An 8961-nucleotide genomic window follows, 5' to 3' on the forward strand; every position below is an offset into this window, starting at 1 on the left:
GCCCCGCTGCACGCTGCCATGCAGAGGTGTAGGCTGGACGGGCGTTGGTGTCAGGAGTTCACCTCCCGACTGGACACAGACACATTTAAATCTAAGGCCGCGGAGGAACCGGGTTAGCGGTCACGATGCCACACTCCCCATTGCCTTGAGGGAGGCCTGCAAGCTTGGAATTATGGTTCTCCAATATGTACTTACTTGGGTTTGCTTTTGAAAAGGTTAGGATTTAAGTATCACCCAATAACACGCACATGCCAGCTACATCTGAAATTACAGGGCCACTGGGCTCAGGGTCTGGCCTGTGCCCACGGCTGGGTGAGGAAGTGCCCACCGCAGCTGGGCCACTCCACCCAGGGCGGGGTGGGTCTGAGGGGTGCCACATACCTGAGCCGCCACAGCAGGGGCTCTAGTGGGTCACTCACCAGGCAAAGGAGGGTCTTCAGGACACTCTGAGGACAGGAGGGAGTTACCTCTCCTCCGCGTGGCTCAGTTTATCATCTGTAAAATGGGGACAAGGCTGTTGCAAGGAGTAGAGAAAATATATGCAAAGAACCTACCCAAATTCTGCTTGCAGCAAACACACACAGGGACCTTGAGGGTATGAACAGCACGGGAGCAGGGCGGGAGGCGGCGAGCCCGGGCTATGTGCGTCTGGGGTTCAGGGCTCAGCATGTGAAACGTGCCCGATAATGGTGGTGACGATTATCAGCCACATCATCCCTCTTGGCCATGTGAAGGTTGGCCCAGCAAGGAAGGTGGGGTGGCACGGGGGATGCCAGGGGTCCCACTCCAGACGGTAAAGTAAATCCTTGGAGAGTGCAGTGTTGGTCCTGGGAGAAGCCCCTGTGCTGGGCACCCATGGAGAAGGTTGGGGCCTCCTGAGTCAGGACCGCTGAGGCCAAACCTACCCCTGGAGCCCAGAGGCACCGCTGCAGCCACAGGTCTCCCAGCTGCCCGTGGCTCTGCCTCACGTGGCTCTCCGCTGATGGCCCCCCCGGGCTGGCTCCTCTCCCGGGCCTCAGGGCTTTGGATGGTGCATGCAGTGCCCAAGTTGGCCGGGCCATGGCTTTCCCCATCACCAGCCTCCACATTCTCCCCCACATCTCCACATCTGCCGTCTCCCCAGCCCCGCGGCCACTGGGTGTGGCTCAGGCCCAGGAAAGCAGCACCCTTGTTGGGACCTGCCTGCCCACGCTCCACCTGTGGGGTAGAAGTGGGGTGAGGTGTCCTGGAGAGGGAGCCACCCTGACCGCCCACACCTGGCTTCAGGGAGCACTCCCGCCCGGGCTGCCCGGCGCTGACCCTCCCGCTCGCTCTCCCTGCAAAGCAAGTCCTGGCTCTGGAGCTGGAACATGAACTCCCCAGTTCCACACTCACTTGAGTGCCAGTAGCCTTCCTCCTGGCTCCCAGCCTTAGCTCCTGGTCCTCCCCTCCCTGCCCTCCTCCCTCGGTGTCCACTCATCCTTCATCCGTCTACTGCTGGGAGCCCGGGAGGGCGGGGTTGCCTGGGTCCTTTCCTCTACCTCTGTGTGACTGGAGAAAGTCAGTTCACGTCCCTGTGCGCCTGCCTCCTCTCTATCGGCGCTGTCCTCTGGGGCAGGCGCCGGGGCTCTGTCGATGTCCTAGGTGCTTCGCCCAGTGCTGAGAAATGCCTGTCAGGCTGGCACTGGGATAATGTGGAATGCCCAGGCAGTGGTTGCTTTGCCTCTTTCACGGTCAGTGCTCCATGGGCCACCTCCATTACCCCACTTTTCACAGGGTGCACACTTGTTGGCCGGGGGGGTCGCGAGCTCCCTGAGGGCAAGTCCCCTTCTCCTTAGGCCCCCATGGGCATGGATAATTGGTCGCTGGTCTTGGGGGCTTCCCCATATCTTCAGCGGCCAGAGCAGTGTGAGCTCCTCCCAGGATGTGGACTGTGGCCCGTATCGGGTGGGGGTTTGCCAGCTCCTCCTGTGTGACGTTTTCTCAGGTTCATTAAACCATCAGGAGCAGCAAAACCAGGACGGCTCAGAGGCATATGGAGCTTGCCAGCCGCCAGGTTCAGGCCAGTCAGACCACAGACGACGGCACCTGCCGAATTCTCAGCCTGGCTCATGTAGCCCGAAGAGCCAGGGTAGAAATGACTGTCCACTGGGGTTCAACCTCCCATCTTTAACAATACCCGTCACAGATTAAGTCTTCAGTGGGGCCAGGTGTGGTGGCTCATGCCTGTAATCCTAGCACTTTGGGAGGCTGAGGTGGGTGGATCACAAGGTCAAGAGTTCAAGGCCAGCCTGGCCAAGATGGTGAAACCCCATCTCTACTAAAAACTACAAAAATTCAGCCAGGTGCAGTGGCAGGTGCCTGTAATCCCAGTAATCCCAGCTACTCAGGAGGCTGAGGCAGGAGAGGTTGCAGTGAGCCGAGATCATGCCACTGCACTCCAACCTGGGTGACACAGTGAGACTCTGTTTCAAAAAAAAAAAAAAAAAGTCTTCACTGGGCATATCCCCCCTAAGGCGTGACAGATAGCAGGGAGGTCTGGCCCTGAGATGGCAGGTGTCTGCCGGCCACAGGCCCTCCCCAAGGATGGAAAGGTCCTGAGCCCCAGAAGCTGGGTGGCTCCAGCCTCCTGCCCTCAAGGAGCACCAGAACAGGGCTGGGCACAGGGACGTCCAAGAGACAGCCCAGGCGGGAAGCACCCAACCCGGACACTGTGGGGCTGTGTGAACATGGAAGCAAGAGGCTTAGCCTCTCGGCTCCAGTTTCTTCATCTATAACATGGAAATGAGAAGACATCTCGTGAGCGGCCATGAGCAGGGCACTGTCACTGTCATGATCATTCCCATGGTCACCACTGCTCCCCAGAGAGCAGCTGCCACGGGGACGCTGGGACCGAGTGGCATCCAAGTGGCCCGGACTCAGTGGCTTACTGCAGCCCTCCTGGGACCGGCCGGCCAGCAGGGTGCTGGGAGCCACCAGGAGGTCAAGTTTAAGCGAAGGCCTCACTGGGTTCACTGGCTTAGGCGCGAAAAACCCAAACCCAAACAAAACACAGCACCAGCTCCCAACAAGCGCCTTTGTGTCTGCAGAATCGTCCACTCTGCTCTGGGACATCTGCGGCTGCCCAGGCAGCGGACTCAGCGAGAACAAGGGCTCCGCTCTGAATAGGGATTCACGCGGGCGATTCTCACCGTGGCTGCATTCATCAGGGCCCGGTGCCCGGGGGCTTCCTTCAGGCCCTGCCCCTGGGACCCTGGCTGGCTCCAGCATTCTCTCCCTGGGGGTGGTCCCTGGCCCTCCCATCCCCAGGGCCTGCCACTGCCCGTGAAGGCTGCCTGGGGGGCCGGGGGTATTGTCCCGGGGACACCTGCCCTGTGCCGAGCTGCGGGCACTCGGGTCACCACGGCTGGGGCTCGTTCACACGGCCTGAAAGGCGTCCCCTCCATTCGCACTTGCCCTTCTCCTCCTCGCCGCCGGGGGAGGGGCCGGGCAGAGGCAAACAGTATTTTTTCTGTTCTCTCCGGCACAAATGGAATTCAATTAGTGAAGAAGAAACCCAAGCCCAGCCAAACTGCGCTTTAAAAAATCCCTCAGGAGAGAAACCTCTTCCCACACCCCCGGGAAATCAATGGGATCGATGGTTCCCGTGCGTTCTCCTTCCTTCCTCCCGGAACCCATGGGGTGCAGCCGGAACGTCCTCTCCCGCTCTGAGGTAGACCAGACAGCAGGGATATCAGATGAACACACATGCATGTGCCCATCCCCGACTCCATTCCTGACAAACCGTGATGGGAACGCCAGACCATACTCAGAGGTGGCCCACCAGCAGACGGACCCCGGGCAGGGTTCAACCGGGTCGCTGGGCTCCTCCCTCACAGTCCTGGGCACCCTCAGTCCGACCACCTCTTCTGCTTTTCCTCAAGGACTTGACCACTGCCCAGAGCTGCCAGGAGCAGCCCCTGGGTGACCTGGGGCCTGGACACAGGGAGGTCACCGCAGGTGGCTGAGTCCAGGCAGGCTGGAGGCCATGGGGCCTGCCTTCCCCAAAGCCTCTGTCACCAGCCCCCTCCCTGCTGTTCCCAGAGCCTGAGGAGCCATCACTCTTAAGCAGTCACTGCGCGGTCAGGAGGTAGTCGTGGTGGAGGCAGCTGACCTTCCCTCCTTGTATGGCTGCACATGTTCCCTGAGTCACAGCAGAGGTCCCCACCCCACGGAAACACCAAGAGCCTTCCCAGAGCCTGTCCTGCTGGCCGAGTCCTCTCCTCTCCCCTGAACATCCTTCAGAGGAGGCTGGAGGATTTGCCAACGTATCCTGTCCTATCTCTGAAGGTTGCACAGGGACCTACTCTACCTATAGAGCCCACTATTCTCGGAACATCAATCTGAAACCAGAAGAGAAATGTGCAGGCTTTTTTTTTGGTTTTTTTTTTTTAAGAGCACTCTCTGACCCTGGGCCGAGGCGGAGGCCACAGCAGTTTTGTGTCGTGGGAAGATCACAGAGCAGGAGTCCAGGGGTCTGGGCTCTGGTCATGGTTCTGCCGGGCACAGTGCGATTCATGCATATCCCTGTTGCTGAGTTCTTCCATTTGGGAAATGGGCCAGTTGGGCCCAGGACCAGAGCATTTGAGGTCTAAGAGTCTTTGACTCTAAAGTAGTCTATTTGTTGCCCATCAGATGATAGCAAGAAGGGAGGGAGGGAGGGAGGGAAAGGGGGAGAGAGGAGTGGGGAGGGGAGTAAGGGAAGGCAGGGTAGGGGAGGAAGGGAGGGAGGGGAGGGAAGCGGGGAGGGAGGAGTGGGGAGGGGAGTGAGGGAAGGGAGGGCAGGGGAGGGAGGGCAGGGGAGGGAGGGAGGGGAGAGAGGGGAGGGAGGGGGAAAAAAGGAAGGAATAAAAGAAGGAAGAAAGGGCAGGAAGTGTCTAGGAAGGAGGGAGGGAAGAAGGGGGGAAGGAGGGAGGGAGTGTGTAGGAAGGAGAGAAGGAAGGAGGGAAGAAGGGAGGGAAGGAAGGAGGGAAGGAGGGAGGGTAGGAAGGAGGGAGGGAAGAAAGGAGGAAGGGAAGGAGGGGGGGGAGTGTGTAGGAAGGAGGGAAGGTAGGAAGGAAGGAGGGAGGGAAGGAGGGAGGGAATGTGTAGGAAGAAGGGAGTGAAGGCCGGAGGGTGTCAGCTGTTGGGAGGCTACCCTGTCTGACTGGCTAGGTGAAGTCAAGGCCCAGATGCCCTCTGCTTTGGGACTTTGCATATGCTCTTCTCTCCCTGTGTGGAGACCACTGGCCATCTCCCCAGTCCCTCTGTTCTCTCTTCTTCTAGAAGTGCCCTGGTACTGGAGGGCCTTGGCCACTGGCATATGTGAGTGTCCTCCTGCAGGGACCTCATGGACACACCATGTTTGTAGAGAAGCTTTCTTAGAAAGGGCAGCTGGCTGGGAAGGCAGGACCCAGCCCCATCCAGCTCCCCAGACCCACTGTAAGTTCCACCTCAGCCACCCTCCCTGCCAGCGCGTTCCACAGATGATAACTTTCTGGGGTGCAAGAGCAGGAAAGGGCAGAAATACACACAAAGGGCCACTGCCTGCCTCTCGCTCAGCTCTGCATCCTTTGATGTTTGAAACCCACGGGAATCATTTCAATCGTTCAGAAGGGACTTGGCCACAGGTGACTTGTCTGCAGATTGCTGGAGCGCTAATGAGTGCTAATTACAAACTGACTGCTTGCCAGGCAATCTGCCCTGCTGGGCAGGCGGGGCCACAGTTGAGAGAGGGGCGGTGCATGGGGGGTGGGTGTTGGGCCTGGGTGCTGGCTTTGAGGATGGGCTGTGAGAAGCGACTCTGTTCAAACGCGTTGGACATATTCACGGGGGAGGAGACCAATCACGCCTTCAAGGAGGTACAGTGGCGAGGCCGGCCTGCAGCAGAGTCTTTGGCTGCAAAGGCGAGGATGGGGCCCAGCAGGGTTGCCATGGTAACAGCTTCTGATTGGAAGGGGCCCCTCGCAGGGTGTGAAGGACAGAAGGCAGCACCCTGAATCCTCGCTACCCCCGCCTGCCACCTGGGACCCACTCTGGAGCAGGGCGGCTGTGGACCTGCCTGGCACTCAGGAGGGGGAAGGGGGAACTGCTCTCGGTGAAGGGGTCACCTGGAGCTTGGTCTCTGGCAGCTGGCAGGCAGCCCCGTGAGGGCTTTGGCTTAAAAGTTGCTGGTGGATAGCTCTGGCCACCATGTTCTGAACTCATGGCTGGTGCCAGCCACTGCAATGGGCGATTGATGGGCACCACCTCATCCCCGCTTCCCAGTGAGCCCTGGAAGTCAGTGCTGTGATCTCGACTCGACAGGGAAACAGAGGCTCAGAGAGGTCACGAGAATGTGCTTGGGTCACAGGTGGGTGAGGGAGAGGCAGAGCTGGTGACAAACTAGGGAAAGAGGTTCCCACAAGGGGCCAAGGTGAATATCAAAATCATGCGGATGACCGATGACACGTTCCACCCCACCCCTCTGTGCAGTGGCTGGATTTCCTCAGTGAGTTGGAGTCCAGCTCCCACCTTCACTTTTTAGCGGGAAATTTGGGCCAGCGGGGGGAGGGGACTTGCCGGGGCTGAAACCCAGATCGAGCTCCACTTTTTCTCTCGCTGCCTCTGGGACGCCATTGGACCCTGGTTCGTGGTCTGATATTTTTCGTGGTCTGATATTTTTCGTGGTCTGATATTTTTCGTGGTCTGATATTTTTAAAGGAAACATCCTCCTGAGGGGAGGACGTTTGCTCCTCCCTCCTGCGCAGGTGGGTGGGGAGCCCCAGGGTGGCAGGTGCAGTGTGAAGAGGGGACCTCACTTTCCATCCTCTTCTTGGATGAGAAATGTCACATCGGGGCTCACGGGGAAAGGTGACACAAGTTCCACGGGCCCTGCTTGGGCCTCAGGTTACACCTGCAGCCGGGGTGCTCGTGACGGCAGACTCTGGGATGCTGGTGCGGAGCCCACACCGTGAACGTTGTCTCCTGCCCACCCTCTGCTGGTCCACGACCCGGGGACAGCAGGGCACGATGTGGGAGGTGGAGAATACAGCTGTGCAGGGTTTTGTTGGCTCTCCGGGCTGTCTCCGTCTCACTCTGCTCTCTGCCTTTTTTCAAAATCCAGTCAAGCCAGAATCTTCTGGTCACCCCACTCCTGCGGGAAACAAATAGAAAAGGACATCAGGGCTCCGAGCGCCCCCTCCACACAGGGGAAGATGCTCAGGGCTGCCCATCTAATCTGGTCCTCCTGACAGGCCTGCAAGGAAGCTGTTAGTATCCCCAACTTTACCATAACTCCCAAAGTCTCTTTTTTCCTAAGTCATCAGGACTGGGCCCCAGGCTTTGCACAGGCAAACTGGGTTCTGTGTGTCCGGGAGATGCGTCCTTTCTTGAAGACCTCCAGAGGCTGCCTCAGGGCCCTCAGTCCCCACTCTGAGCCCCACTCCTAGGGCCTCTGCAGCTGGATTTGTGCCTGGCCCTACCCAGAAGAACGCCTCTGTGTCCCAGGTGTTCTGGGTGCCCCTCTGTGGGTTCTCTGGTCCCATGGGGCTGGATGTGGGCTACAGGCCAGGTGGTTGGGTCTCTCCCAGCCTTGCTTCCTGAATGTGTAGACTGGGGCGGGGCAGGGGTGGGAGTGAGGAGTAAGGGCCTGCCCCTCTTCCCCCAACCCCTTCCCCTGTGCAGCCAGCTGGGAGCCCGTTCCTGAGCCTGTCCCCTCGGGCCACTGGCCTGATCATAGTGCCTTTCTCTAGGGAGATCCTCAAAGAGCCAGAGCCCATGCTGGACCTGGGGAGCCCGGCTTCCTGGAGTCTCTGGCCGACCACCATTTCTGGGATGTGTGCATTGACATGAAAGCTGAACATCAGGTCCCAGAAAGGAGGTTTGGGTTATTTCTCCAACTCACAGACAAGCCCTCTTTTCCCATTGGAAACTCCCCTCAGAGCCTAGTGGCCCTGGAGAAGCTGCCTCTGTGGCCCGCTCTGCAGGGCGGAGTCACCATGGGTCCCTGGCATCAGACATCCTGCCTGCGGGCCAGACACCTGCTCTCCTCCAAGAAACCTCAACATCCAGAGAAGGGGTCCTGTGATGACCGAGGGACAGGCCTGTCTTCTAGGTTACCACATCTTGGCATTTATTATTTGTCCCCAGGAATTTACTTTTAAAAACAATAGTCGGCTGGGCACGTTGGCTCACGCCTGTAATCCCAGCACTCTGGGAGGCTGAGGCAGGTGGATCACCTGACGTCAGGAGTTCGAGACCAGCCTGATCAACATGGAGAAACCTCATCTCTACTAAAACTACAAAATTAGCCGGGCGTGATGGCAGGCCCCTGTAATCCCAGCTACTTGGGAGGCTGAGGCAAGAGAATCACTTGAACCCGGGTGGTGGAGGTTACAGTGAGCTGAGATCGCACCACTGCACTCCAGCCTGGGCAACAAGAGTGAAACTCCGTCTCAAACAAACAAACAAACATGCAGACGAACAATGGTCTGGGATTTCTACTGGCAAATACCAAAGCTATGATGTGCAAGAGGTAATGTTACAAGCCCGGTGGCTGAATCATGGCCTGGCTACCTGGAATGGCTGCAGCCTCAAGGCGGGAGCCAAGGCCCTGCGTCCTCCCTGCCTGATGGGGGAGGGTCACAGTCATGAGATGTCGTCAAGGCTGGGGTGGCACGTGCCTGCCCAGATCGTGCGGTGCAGGGTCCTTGCGAGGGCCCCCCAGACAGATGCTGCTCTGCAGCCCCTGGAGGAGCTGGGAACTGAGGGAGTGAGAGAAAGACCCCAGCCACGTTCTAGGACCAGATGTCCCGCTAGTGCTTCCCTCCCATCCGACCTGACCTTGAGTCCCCTCTCTTCAGTGTCTGTCCCCTCTGGAGCCGCCGTGTTCCATGCCCTGCCTGCTGTCTGGGCCCCCATGGGCTCAGGGAACCACTTGCTCACTGAGTGTCCGGGGCATGGAGCTGTGAGCTGTGAACAAGG

Source organism: Chlorocebus sabaeus, chromosome 19, assembly GCF_047675955.1.
Source record: "Chlorocebus sabaeus isolate Y175 chromosome 19, mChlSab1.0.hap1, whole genome shotgun sequence".
NCBI lineage: Eukaryota > Metazoa > Chordata > Mammalia > Primates > Cercopithecidae > Chlorocebus > Chlorocebus sabaeus.